Below are 14,395 nucleotides of genomic sequence, written 5' to 3'. Positions count from 1 at the left end.
TAGCATATGCCTAGCAGAGTACAGATGTTCAGAGGTTTGTTGAATAATTGAGGATTCAAACCCCCCCCCACACACATCCCATTCTGAAATGTGAAAATAAAGATAGAGAATTTAAGGCAGTGGCTGTAAACCTTCCATTCCCTATTCAATTCCCTATCCAATCACAAACTTGACTTTTTGGAGAAATTAATTTCCCCAGCCTATTTGCATCCTGCATGGGATGATAAATCCAAATGCCTCTTCTCCCACTGTGGGAGCCAAAGGAGTCCCTGAGGGCTCCCTCAGTCAGACCCAGGGAGTAAAGAAGTGGCCAAGCTTGGCCAGCCAGTGCCCTCTCAGAGCCATCTAATTTCCAGTAATAATACAAAGATGAAAGGGGCGGCTGAGTATCTCTGCACCTCCCTGACCCAACTGCAGTGGCGCCTGCTATGAGAATGGACTCATAGTTCCTAATTCTCCATCATTTGCTTCGAGCCTATTTCCAAGCTTGGGTCTCTGACTTTCCCACTGATTCATTAAGCTGCTGTTATCCTTCCAATAAATTCTCTTATACTTACCCTGCAGGAGGTGGTTTTGTTGCTTTCAACCAAGTTCTTTTGACTGATATAGCCATAAATTCACTTCCGATCATGAATAAATGCCCAACAGATGGCCTGGCCTATCTTTGAAATAAATTATGCCCAGTAGGTACTTGCTTATGGCTACCATTCAGAAATATTTACTGAGGATACATACTTTTAACAAATATCATCAAAATCAAAGGTTTGAAAGCAAGTCCAGATTTCTGTCTTGGCATCTCCAATGTTGGAAGAAATGAAATAGAGGTTCTGGAACCTGCCAAAGACATTTGGTGGACATTTCAACTCTGGGATGCTTGAGCCCTGCCAATCTAGAGGGCCTTCTTGTCTTTGCCAAGGGAAGGGTGCCAGGCTGCTCGGACAGACCCACCTGTGGTCCACACCTCCCCCAGTGTGGGTCTTGGTGACCATGAAGGCGGTGAGTGACGAGGCGCCACATCTACACACACCAGGAAAAGATAAGGAAGCTGTGCCTAGAGATTTCCCTTCAGCCAGAGTCCCTTGCTTTTCCAGCTAAGCACTGACAATAAAGGAGTTTGGAAAACAAACCTTCCCGAGAGCATTCCCCCTGGCCTCCACCCTGGGTGTGGAGTGGAGAATGTTATTAGAGTTAACAGAATATCCAGGGCAAGACTGGTTTTGTTTGTTTTTAAAGACACTAAATATGTTGGACCAGAGCACCCCATCCTCTCTGTGAAAATGATGTGAACCAAACCAGATGGATGTAGATGCAGCACTGCTGCCGGGACCAGCAGGGTCTTTGAGCTGCACATCTCAGCCCCACAAGGCTGAGGCTGGGCTTTGGGGTTTCGGTATTGGATGACCACTGGGGCCCTAGGTGGGGATGGACTCTCAGCATCCCCAAAATGCATTCCTGGAAGCCAGTTGTTCAGAGAAAAGCAGGTTAACCAACAGCAGTGGAAGGAAAATCAGTTAATCCAGAGCAACCTTATGGGGTAATAAGAATATTTATGCCTCTATATGCTGTAAAATCTCTATGTCAGCTCAATAAATACAATAGTCTGTAAGTTAAGGGTTATTACACCCATTTGACAGAGGTCAAAGTTGAGGTCCAGGAAAGTTAAATAACTTTCCCAAAGACATAATGGTTAGTAGAGGATATCAAACTTGAGAATTCCAAGTCCTCTGTTCTTTCTTATCTGCCACGCTGATTCCCCATGGTTTTGTGATTCCCCTGGTTTTTGTGGGGAAATTGCTTTTGTTTCTGGACCTCTGTGGCCTTCCCAGGACAATGGAGAGACTTGTTCTATTATCTTTTAATCCTTCTATGCTAAAGTTATATTTCTCTAGGACTGAGGCTCCACAATCTCTGTAGCCATAAAAGGCAAGGCAGCCATCCCCTGGTTGGTTCAGGCACCACAGAGAAAGCTGAGGCATCACTTAAAAATGGACAAGAGCAGGTCTCCCCGGGGAAGTGGAAAGACACACAAGGACTAGTCCAGTGGGCCCACAATCTCTGATAAGTCCCACCACAGGGAATTTAGGGGAGAGAGAAGGTTAGTTCTAGGAAAGCTACAGGGGTAGAGAGAGAATGTAGACTTTTAGCTGGCTCTTAAAATGATGAGGAGAAGTTAGAAAATAAAAAGCAAACAGCGTTTCAGGCAATGACAAATAATAATAATTTGCAAAAACTGAGTAAGCAAATAATCATCTAAGACCCTTGCATATATTAATGACATTGAATTATCACAACAGTCATATGAGCGATATAATGCTAGTATTTCCATTTTACAAATGGAGAAATCAAGCCTTTGAAATTTTAAGAAATTTGCTCACAGTCAACCTAGATGTTAAGTGGCAAGTTGGATGGTTGAACCTCTGAAGTTTCCTGAGCTCATGCTCAATAGCAGAAGATACAAGGAACAAGTGAAGAGCAGGAAGGCCAGACCACAAGTCGTAAAGGAGCAGAGTGGAATCAAGGAAGGCACAGCAGCAAAGGAGGCTTTACAGGTGCCAGATCTCAGGGGAGCTCAATGGTGGAACACAGGGGCGTCAGTGAGGACAGTTCCACGATTTCTCTATGTTCCCAGGATAACAACTCTGGCTTGTGTCAAGGTAATCATAAGAGCTTTTTTTATATATAGTTCTTACCATGTGCCAAGCATGCATATACCTACCACTACCACACCTGCAGTTTTCTATGCACTAACGCTCATGACAGCCCTGTGAGGCAGCTACAGTTATTACCCCCAATTTAGGTGAGAAAACAGTTATTAGCCCCATTTTAGATGAAACACGGAAGGCTAAGTAACTTGCATAGGGTCTTTTGAATGCCTGGCAGTCCTGCTGCCAGGTTTGTGGCATAACCACACTGCACCATGCTTGCACAGGCCCGGAGATGAAAAGGCCATGAGCCTCAGTCCAAGTCCTGGTGTTATCACTTCCTCGATTGAGCCTCTCTGAGCCTCTGTTTCTGCATCTGCATACCAGGGATGACACCATCTAGAGTGAGGGCTAAATGAGACGACCAAAGGAAACTCCAAGCCAGGTAGGTTTAAGGACACAGGCAAGCTCCCTTACAGCCTTGTATTCCACTCACTCACTCCCCAAAAGTCTTCTCGCTCACAAATCTTTGGATTTCCAGTCTCCCTCCCCAGGAGGAAACACCCTTCCTTCTGGGATTGTTCATGACAAAATAGTGTAAGGAGTTTCAACCCAAATTTTGCTTCCCCAGAATGGCCTGACTGACGCTTTCTTTCCCCACTCAGCTCAGAGATGCTGAGAGCATTGAGGAAACATCTGGGATTTTCACATGCTGTCCGTGTCTTTTCAAGAATGGCTCTAAAATGTACTGGAGACTCCAAGGCTTAAAATAGGCCCCTGCAAATTCTCCAATGCCTATAATTGAATGTCAGTTTGGGGAAAAATAGCTTCAATAACATTGCACTTTTAAATTATAGTATTAATTGTGCCTGAGTCTCCATTTTCATTCAAGAAAGTGGCCTCCTCATAAGTAAAATGGGAAGGATGAAAGTGGAAAAAGCAAAAAGAAGTCAATTTTTCTCCAAACCAACTAAATTGAAAAGTACCATCTGTCCCCAGGCAGAGAATGGGGCTGGCAAAAGTTTCAGAGGAAGGAATCTCATTCCCTTTGGCCTGGGGACTCCCTGGGAGAGGTCTTGTCGTCATCCTTACGTTTCAGGGAACAAAGTCCCAGAGAAAGGAAAGATTCACCCGATTCATATCCCCAGTTATGAAGTGAGGCTCCCAAGTGATTTTTAAGTTCTTCTTCCACTTGGAGTGTCTCCCATTTTACAGACGAGGAGATTGAGGCTGAGAAAAGTGGGCATCCAGGGTCCTGCCAATACTTGAGTTTATTGGAGTGACAAAAGGACGCCTAGGCTTAAAGCTCTGTTTGCTGGCCATGGCATAGACATCCAGGTCACTCTGGGAAAATGGCCACAAGCCATCTTGAAAGCCACTTGCAATTACCACCTGTGCTAGCACTTAGGACCTTGCATTTCTCCGGCTTGCCTGCAGCACAGTTACAGATATCTGGCTAACTATCGAGTCCACAATTAGACATGTGGAATCCAGATGTGCACAGCATTGCATCCAGCTGTGCTTTTGCCAGCTGTAGGAGGTACCATATGTTAATTTCTACCCATTTGACATCTGGAAAGCAGGGCCCACAAGAGAAGAAACTCCTAACAAGGCACTAAAGCAAAGTGTCCATCCGGGTGACAGTCACAATGCTCACAATACTCACAGCGAGCCTAAATAAAAGTGAGGACCTGACATCTGGCAAGACCTTCAAGGAATATTTATTGAGTGCCTATCTTATGAGAGGCACCATGCTAAGTGCTAATGACAAGTGAAAACAAGAGAGAAAGTGCCCCCCTTTGGAAGAAGGGGGTGGTGGTGGTGTGCTGTGATTCTCATGCAGCCAGAATGATCCTTTAGGAAAATCAATTCAATCATATGTTTGCCAAGTCAGAGTAAAAGCCACAGTCTTTACCATGGCTTACATAAACTTACCTTCTTTTACCTTCTTAACCTCAACTCCCAATACTCTATCTCTTGCTCAATCTACTGCAGCCTCATGGGAGTATTTGTATTCCTAGAACACACTAAGCATATTTCTACCTCAGGGCCTTTGCACTTGCTATTTCTTTAGCATCAGGTATATGGCAGAAACTCTTAGTTCTTAATTATATTCCTTTACTTTTCTTGCCTTTCCTTCCCACTCTCACCCCCACAAAATATGTAATTTTTTTTAGGAGCTAATCATTACAAGTATCAAAGGAGAAACAAGGTGGGTGGTGGCTTAGCCTCTTCCCTGTTCTAGCTTAACCTCAGTGCCGTGCCTTGTGCCTACACCAACCCCAGTTTCAGAACCAGCCTTCGAGTTAGAAAGCACACTGACCATGGGATGGCTTGAAATTCCCACCACATCAATGATTGGTTCTCTTCCCTGCCTTTGAAGGAGTGAGCTGGGCCACAATCCAGACACATCCCAGGAAACAGGCCTGCTCTGTGACATTGTCAAGAAGCGAGGAGCCTCGGAAAGGTCACAGACATAAACAAGATAAAGCCTGTGACATTCCAGGGCACTTGGGCTTGTGGACCAGAGAACTGTCAATGGCCCACCCTCTGTCCTGATAACAGAGGGCAAAAACATTCCAGGAGATGTATTTTTCCCTGAGCCCAAAGCAGGGGCAAAGGCTGAGCATCCTTGAGCAGCTGATGGGGGGGAAGGGGGAGGGAGGAGAGGATGCCTCTGGAAGACTGTCCAGGGCACGCAGCCAGCCCCAGTGCCCTGGCTGTCCCTACAGCCCGGACACAAGGCAAGGAATTCAGTCAAATTTGACAAACATGCACTAGCACCATCTGTCTCTCTGGCACACTAGGGGCAGGGGTGCTAGAGGAGGTGGGAGAGCTGAGATCCCAGATCTCCAAGGGCTCACGAAAGCTAAATAAGATGTGGGTGTCAATGACCCACATGGAAAATAAGAGGGGAACAGAGGACAGGCTTAGGGTTCTGCCTGGGGCCCTAGGAGTCCAGGAGTATTTCAAGAGAACAAACCATGTAAGCAGGGCTGTGAAGGTCTGGTACAATTGTGACAGGTGGAGAAGGCAGGGGAGAACACTCCTGGGGCAGAGGGACTGGTGTGCTCAAAAGCACCGAGGAAGCTAATGATAGAGGTGTGCAAGTTGACGGTAAGACCTCTGTAATGTTGCAATGGAAGATAAAGCCAGAAAGGCAGATCCTGGATACAATAGAAGAGGCCTTGATCCTGCCCTAGAGGCTTTGGGGGCCTGGACTGGCTCACCAGCCTGGCATTGGCAGAACCAACTGCACTTTACATGGTGAAAGAAGGTATGCGGGTGGAGCAGGCGGTGGTGGGTTGTGATATTTCAAGTAAGACTGTAGTGAGGCCTGGATTCCTACAGTAGCCATAGGGTCCCTGGGAAGCATTGCTGATTCTTTCTCCCTCTCTGAGACAGTTTTTCCCAGCTGTAGGGGCACCTGAGTGTGTACTGAACACTCTGGAAATGGGTTCTGAGGCAGAAAGGGTTCCCAGGAGTATATCTATATCCTACCTCTGGTCAGGCAGAGGTTACCAGGAAACACAGGAGCCCAGCCAGGTAAGGATCTGGCATCCAGAATGCCCTGGAACTGCTTGGATGATCCTTCTGTAACATGCCTATAGACATGCCCTCATCCTCCTTAAAACCCTTCACTGGTCCCATGCCACTTTCAGAATAAAGTCCAGTCTCTTTGACTTGGCATCTAAAGCTTCATGGAGCCTGTAGTTACTTCTCTCATCCCATCCCCTGGCCCCTGACCCCCTATGGTGTGTATCTGTCCATTCAAATCACTTGGGCATCTTTTAGAAATTCCAAAGCCCAGACCAACTGAACCACCATTTCCATGGAGGGAACCCAGCTTCTTCAGGTGTTCCCAGAAAAGCCCTGGAACCTAGTTATAGGACCTCCACCTAAACTCCAACCCCACCAGATGTATTAGCCAGCTGTTTCCATCATAGACCACTTCAAAATCTCCATGCCTTACAACAGACAATAATGATTACAGAAATGCAGATGGATGGTAATTTGGAGAATAAATGCTGGTACAGAAATGCAGATGGATGGTAATTTGGTGAATAAATGCTGGTGGCAGCCCTTGTTCAGGTCTTGGGTCAGCTGGGGTGAGCACCCACCACATGCTGCACCCAGGGGATTCCACAGGTACCTCATCTTTCTAGGAGCAGCAGCTTCTCTGGGGGAAGTCTTCAAGATGATGATAGAAGTGCAAGTGTACCTTGAGATCTTGGCTTTTAGCTGGCACCCATTGCCTTCCACTCCCATCTCATTGGTCACAATGGGTCGATGCTCCAGGCCAACATCAGTGATACCAGGAAATAAACTCCACCCCTTCTGTACAGAGAGTCACATGGGGGGAGGGAGGGAGGAAATGAGAATAATCCAGTCTACTTCAAAGGTAATGTTGAAACTTTGGAGGGGCCACTACTTTGAAACTGTCCCTTCATTTGTAGAAGGGGAGAGTTGCCCTGGATGGTCCATAAATGCTCACAAGCACTGCCCATCCCATCTCTTCTCACCATACATTTACAAACATATGCACATATGCTTATGTCCATATGATACATTTTAACCATGACTATTATTTTTAAATGCTTTGTCATTTCCAAAATGACACTCACATAGGTCATATACTTATCTGCAGATATGTACACTTATACAGAGTCCTACACAGGCATATATTCCATTCAAACACAACTTTTTCACATGGACACATCACATGCATACAAAAGCACACAGGTGCACACTGCATGCTTGTATGCACTCATACACAGCCCCGTATCTTCTCAGACACACTTATTTACAAACACACCTCCCCCCACACTTGTTCATCTACCCTCACTAGCTCACATGTATTCCGTTCCTCTGTGAGCACAGCTGTTTCATCAGAATCAAGACCCACTGATGAGGCTGTTGCCTGGCCCCCTGAGAGTTGCATTAACCCTTTGCTGCCCCTATCAAGGCTGCTGTACCAAGTGTCCTCCATATGGGGATCCCAGGGTACAAAGGGGCAGCAGAGGAGACAGATGGAGCTGCTTTCTCCGCAGGCCTGGGACATGCTTGGAGAGACTGGGCCAGAGAGGGAGAGCAGGAGACAGAGGCAATAGCATACTGGACCTTCTGACTTGGTGCCACATGCTCTCCTCCAACCCCATCCAATGCCTCATGTCCAGTGTATTTCATAAGCAGGATAACCAGAATACTTAGCATCCAAACCAGGACGGCACTGAGAGAGACAGGGACATTATTAACAATTACCCTGAGCAACACAATAACCTAAAAAGATCACAGGCAAACAGGGATGTGTGGTCCCCCTACTCAGGAGAGACTAGATCTCGCAATGTTATCTGAACTCCTGTTTCAGCATAACTCAAGGTCAGTCCAAGCTGAAAGGAACTTCAAGGTCAAATTTGTTCATTTTGTAGTTGAAGGCCCAGAGAATCTGGGACTCGCCTAAAGTCACTCAACACAATGGTAAAAACAGGGTATAGAACTAAGTATTTCAGTCTCCCAGACCAGAAGGCTTCCTGGTCCTGATCCAGTTCCTGGGAAGCAGACCATAGTATCATCTCAGTCCGCAACTATGCACTAGGGGCCGAGGCAGGATAGCAGCCTCCAATGATCCCATGGGGCTGGGAGGGCTCTTCACATTTGGCCCTAATGAGGAGGAAAGACAGCCAAGTCTTTTACCTCCCTGGGGGAAATGTAACCTTGGGTATGCTGAGAACAGCCCCCAAAGAGGGACCCAGCTATAAGCCCAGCAGCCACGTCCACTGAGGGACTGGGTGCCTTGGTCCTAAAGGGGGAAGTGGGCAGTATACCCAGTGTCCCCTACACTGTGTGGCCTGGCTGCCCCTGGGCAGCGATTGGGACCTGGTCCGCTTTCCACTGGCTCCATAGAGGTTGCTGGAATGCAATTGCTGGAGAGGGGAGGGGAGGCGGCCCAGGCAAGGAAGGAAGAAAGGCTGTTCCCCTGGAGCGAGTTCCCTGGCAGCCCAGGGCTGCCCTCCCTGCTGCTGTCTTTTTTACTCAACAAAAAGTCACTGCATGATGAGAAAGGGGAGTTCAGGAGGCCATTGCTCTGCGATGAGCAGATCAGGTTCTTGTGACAAAACAGTGCCTGAGCCCGTCTTCTGGTTCCAGAGATCCTCCTGTGGAACTTAGGAGAGCAGAGCAGCCAGGAGGAGAGCCAAGAGGGGGCACCCAGAGCGTGGGCTGAGAGGTCCCCTGTGCAAATCCATTATAAAGCAAAAGATAAAAATCAAAATGAGAAATTCCACAGAAAATGAAGAAACCTTGTAAATAAACTATACTTTAGTTAAAAGAGAGAGAAGCTCTAGACTTCCCAAGGAAGGAAAGATGATTTTCACCCAGGCTTTGGAGTCCAACAGACCTGACTTCCAATCCCCACTCTGCAGCCTGCCTACTGAGGGCCTTCCACAAACTCCTCAGTCACCTGCTATGAGAATTCCATGAGACAACCTGGAAACCAACCTAAGACCAGAAGTGGCAAAATGCCAGCACTCTGCCAAGCCCACAGCTTGTGGCCCACCAGGCCTTGCTCATCCTGACCACAAGCCTGCAAGGCAGTGCCACCATCCCATGTGACAGATAAGCATGCTTGGCTGGGGCCTAGGAGTGAACTCAAACAGACTAGGAGACTCCCGAGTCTTTGCTCTTTCCAGTGTTCTCTACAGATTATTCCTGACATGGGGCAGCTCCTTACATCAGTAGGGCTGGAATCTAAACAATGTGGCCTGTAGCAGGTCTTGGTATTTTATGATATTTTTATCCTATTGTGGGCAGTCATCAAGAAGAGCGAACCCTCTTTCTTAAAAGCTTGAGAACTTTAGTGCCAAAAACAATGACTCCAGAATTTTTTCCATTCATTCACATGTACACACACAGGTACACACACACACACGTATATACACACACGGGGAGTTTTTTCTGACCTGCAGAATTGTTTTTCACAAAGGTCCTGGACATGGGACTCTTCTGGAGAGCAGATCAAATGGATTGTCGGGTTTGGGGTGCAGGGAGGGCCCCCTAACTTTCCCAGTCACTGGAATGCTCTCTGGGTTGATGGGAGGGTTTACTCAGGGGTTACTGACTGTGAAGGCAGCTTCTCAGATAGGGAGAGCTGGCTCCCATGTGCCAGGCTTTTGCTAGGGAGTTCACGGACTACTGGGGAAAAACGAATATAAAAACAGGAAATTACAACATGTTAGTAAAATTATAGCATTGAGGTGTAGAAGCAACTACAAAGTCCCAGGATAACTTGGAAGTTGGGCTAGCTCTGTTTTGGAGGCTCAGGGAAGATTTGCAGAAAGAAGTTAACAACTAGAGTGGGTTTTACAGGATGAATAGGAGTTTTTGACACTATTATTTAGGGATTTATTTTTCTATTTAGAAAATAGATAGGAGGAAGCAGAGGAAGGGAGCTTATACATACCACATACATATTATTTGTATAGGTGTATTTGACATTTTTGTACGTATTTGCCTATTTTAATTTTCAGAACAGTCCCATGAGATGGGGTGTTCACAGGGAGGAAACTTAGGATCAAAAAGGGGTTGATCTTGCTGGCTATGTGGGTTGAGTCATTTACCCAAGGTCACACAGCTAGCAAGTGCTGGGGCCAGAAACCCTTCACAGTGGTTTTGGCTCTGACGCCCTGCGTCTTTCCCCAGTGCTGGCTTCTGTAGCTGATATGAGGTGTACGTTAATTGAGTTTATATGTGGAAAACTATGCACTTTTTGAGATAAAATGATATTAAACTGTTAGAAATGGATTTAGCAAATAATCTTATCAGAATCAACCCTACAAAATCTTCTCATTTGGAAACTTCACGCCTCTGAAGCATTCTACCTAACTAGTCCTAGCCCAGCCCTGCGACTTGAGCGGGCAGGTCCCTTGTCTGGTACATCAGGGCCAGAGCCAGTCTCTTGATTCCCGTTCGAGTGCTCTTTGTGTGACACCAGCGTTGTCCATGTCTCTTCCACTTTGTATCCCTGGCAGATGCTGGGTTCCCTCTACAGCCTCATGTCATATAAAATGCTACTTAGCACAGGCTGACATAAAGCATACTCTTTTGTATAAAAGGGTGAGGTTTTGAGTTCCTGTGCTGACCACTTTTTACTTAAATGATATTGAGCCATGTCACTTAACCCTTTAGCGTTTAAGTCATCTGAGAAATGGAGCGTGGGGATAAAGTCCTACTTTAGTGGACTTTTGTACAAAATAATCGAGGCAGTGTTTCCATGTATAAAAAAATACTTGGTGCTTATTGGGTGCTCAGTAAATGTGAGTTCGCTTTTCCTTCCTTTATCCATTGGAGAGGCATGGTCTGTATCCAGGGTTAACCTATCTCCCCCAGTGACTTAGGCATCCTGACAAAATTAGGCCTTTGTGTCCTAGTGCACTGATTATGTACTGGAAAATGTTACGGAGCAGACCCTTGGTTTTTAAACTGATTTCAAAGAAGCCTTGAGGTCCTAGGAGATGGTTCAAGGGTGGGGGACTCAGTGGTCAGAACTTCCAGCCACCACTGCCCCCCCACCCTGTAGGTCAACAAAAATACTATCTTATTGATGTACTTTATATGTTAGACTTCCAGGTGGAATTTCTTTTCAATAATGAGATCCAGTATTGAAAACAGAAAATTGGAAACCTCTGTAGAAGAGTAAGAGAGTTTAACATTTGCATCTCAAAATGGGTTGCCTTTTGGCTCATGTTCCTTCCCTCCTGGGCTTCTAATAGGGAAAACCCTGCTCCCAGCTCTTCCCTGCCTCCTCCCCCAAATGGAGACCAGTCACTGGAAGAAAGATGAGCTGAGGTCTATGCTTCTAACTGGGCCCCGATGCTCTGAGCACTTCACACACATACACAGAGGAGCTACTGCCTGGGCTTAAGTTCTTGAAGGATGTTTTCTGTCCTGGCCTGAGCTGTGGAGTCTTGCTGACTGATGCAGGCTAGAGTCAGGGGAGGGGGAGGAGAGGGAGCCTCGTGGCTGAGCAGGTTAAGGATCCGTGTTGTCATTGCTGTGGCTCTGGCTACAGCTGTGGTACAGGTTCGATCCCTGGCTAGGGAACTTCCACATGATACAGGTGTGACCAAAAACAAGAATAATAATAAGTAAGAAGAAAAGGTGAGGGCAGAGAAAAGTATTGAAAATGAGGAAGCAACTCTGGGAATGAGAACAGTCTTCTTCTAGGTTGCGCCTCTTCCGTCTGCCACCCAATGAGGTGGAACTCTGGTGGAGCCAGAAAGAGCTGAGTTCACGCCCGGAGTATGATGCTGATCAGCTGTGTGATCTTGAGCAAATCATTAATTCCTTCCAGCCTCCACTTCCTCATCTACAAAATGGTGTTCTCACAGAATTAAGAGAGTTTACATATTATATATGTACTCACATAGATACATTTTTAGAAGTACATAGCATAGTGTATGGAAAACAGTGGGTACAAACTAGCTGCCACTGAGTCAATATCAGTCTCTGGTTCCCATCTAGCTACTGTATCTATATTTTCCAGACTATACCTTAGGACATTGGGTTGTGGAAAGGATTGAATGAAATGATGTACATCAAATTACTTGTGCAACTCCTGGCCCACAGTAGGTATTGACCTCCTCCTGCACAGCCTGTTTGCAAAAGGAGTCTTAGGATTACTTCATCATTGCAGTTCTTCCAGTGCTGACTTTGTGTCTCCATGGGGCTCAATGGCCCTGTGCTCACAGCATCACATCCCTCCACCACGTAATCTGGGTCTAACCCTGGGAATCAGCCTTGGAGCTTGGTCCCAAGTCTCTGTGACAATTATCTTCCCTGATACCAGCCCCCATCTAGGACATGGGCCCTCTCCTGTGCTGGCCAGGCCTATTCCAGGGCAAGCAATTCTCTTCCTTTTCTCCAACGTTTAACCTCCCCTCACTCACCTGCTGTCCTGGTTTGCTGGTGGGTGGCAGGGCTTGCCCATGAATAGGCCTCTCAGATTATGACTACCAACTAGGTTTCCATGTCTGTGTCCCACCCACCTGCTTCCTGTTGTAACTAGGTCAGGGATACTTCCTCATGTGCCAGGATTTCCTCAATATCAGGAGCTCCTGATGTCAGCTCCTGCCCCTGGATCAGATACTCCAGCCCCTGCCCAGCCCTCAGGGCATCCCCAGCCCAGTGCCCAACCTCTTCCTGCCTTCTGAACAACCCTAGTTAAAATCAGAAGATGAGTGGAAGGAGGCAGGCAGGGCCAGCAATCACTTTAAGTGACAGTCCAGACGTGAGCTCTTACATATGGGTGTTCAAGCTTGACCAGGCCATGGAAAATGAAAAATCACATGTGGTTCAAACCTCAGGCTGTGTGGCTTTGGAAAACTCATTCTACCCCTCTGCCCCAAAGGGCTTATCATGTGCAAACCAGAGTTAAGTAAACTACTTAACTACTTTAGGGGATTGTTGTAAGGAATAAATTAGATAATGCATATTAACATCAGTGCCCAGTGTATGGCGAGGACTTCGATAAAAAATGAGCCTTTTACCACATCACGGTGACCACTGACCTTGTGCTGCAGTTTCCGGTGTTGCTATTAAGAAGGATATGTGGGAGTTCCAGTTCTGGCTCAGCACAAATGAATCTGACTAGCATCCCTGAGGATGCAGGTTCAATCCCTGGCCTCACTCAGCGAGTTAAGGATCCGGCATTGCCATGAGCTGTGGTATAGGTTGCAGATGCAACTTGGGTCTGGCATTGCTGTGGCTGTGGTGTAGGCCAGCAGCCACAGCTCTGATTCGACCCCTAGCCTGGGAACCTCCAAATGCTGTGATGCGGCCCTGAAAAAAAAAAAAAAGAGAGAAGGATACGAGGCATCCCCAGGTGTGTCTCCTGTGCTTCTCCTTTTCCTTAAACTATTCATTAATATTCTGAAGACTAAGTCAGGGAAGCAGTAGTAACACACCAGGCTTGAAACTAATCAAGTTCCTGTCAGTCCAAATGAACTTTTCTCACCGATTCTCAGGTCTTCTGCATCTTGTCACTGGGTGCATTTTCCCCACATAATGAAGTTGGGGCAGCCCTGGCTGGCCACTGCCGGCTCCTGCCTGGTCCTGGAGTGTGACCTCCACATAGTCACAGCTGTTCCCAGGCACTGCACTGTGAGCCCCCCCATCGCCTATCTGCCTGCTCATCGGGGGGCAGTGAGGCCCCAGCAGATTAACATGATGTCCTTGTGATTCTGCATCCAAGACACATGTCATTTTCCTTCAACACATTTGGAAAGGGGGCAAGTTCTATTTTGTAAGGACCGTCACTTATTTTAAACTCGAAGAAAATCATTTATTTGGTCAAAAGTTGTGTTTTTCCATCAAGGACACATATTTCTCTTTTGTAATATTCTCTTCTGGATTCCCATATTGTCATTTCTCCAAGGTTATTCCAGCATGGGGCTTTCTTCTTTAGTTTATTTCACGAACTAATCCAACCCCTAAGAAAATAAGTTCAAAAATGACCACACAAATGAAGGTGAAAGGCAAAGAGACAATATGTTAGCATGATTCTCTCACTTCTGGTGTTTCTGGAAGAATCCTAAGACTGTCCCTCATCTGACTGGAAATCAGTGAGAATTTTCTACCATGGAAGTAAATGATTTGAAAGGTACCATCTAAGACCTGGGCCCTGGCTCTCTACTTAGAAACCCTGCTGGAGTTCCCAGTGCAACCCATCACCCAACTCAGGTTTTTCCAGCACTGTT

At 46.6% G+C, this 14,395-nt stretch overlaps 1 long non-coding RNA gene across 1 annotated transcript in view; it reads left to right on the top strand.

Annotated features, from left to right (window-relative positions):
* Positions 1–2,531: 2,531 nt before the first annotated feature.
* Positions 2,532–14,395, top strand: part of LOC146405362 (uncharacterized) — a 166,772-nt gene continuing 154,908 nt past the window's right edge. Inside the window, exon 1 of the long non-coding RNA XR_014837249.1 lies at positions 2,532–2,654. This is a non-coding gene — a long non-coding RNA (uncharacterized LOC146405362). The remainder of the gene's footprint in view (positions 2,655–14,395) is intronic.

This window comes from Sus scrofa, chromosome 2 (assembly GCF_054392235.1).
Source record: "Sus scrofa isolate SSC_HxYL_T2T_F1_AM1 chromosome 2, Sscrofa_HxYL_maternal_Yorkshire_Landrace_v2.0, whole genome shotgun sequence".
Classification (NCBI taxonomy): Eukaryota; Metazoa; Chordata; class Mammalia; order Artiodactyla; family Suidae; genus Sus; species Sus scrofa.
The sequence above is the reverse complement of the archived record's forward strand: the minus strand, read 5'-3'. Positions and strand labels throughout refer to the sequence as shown.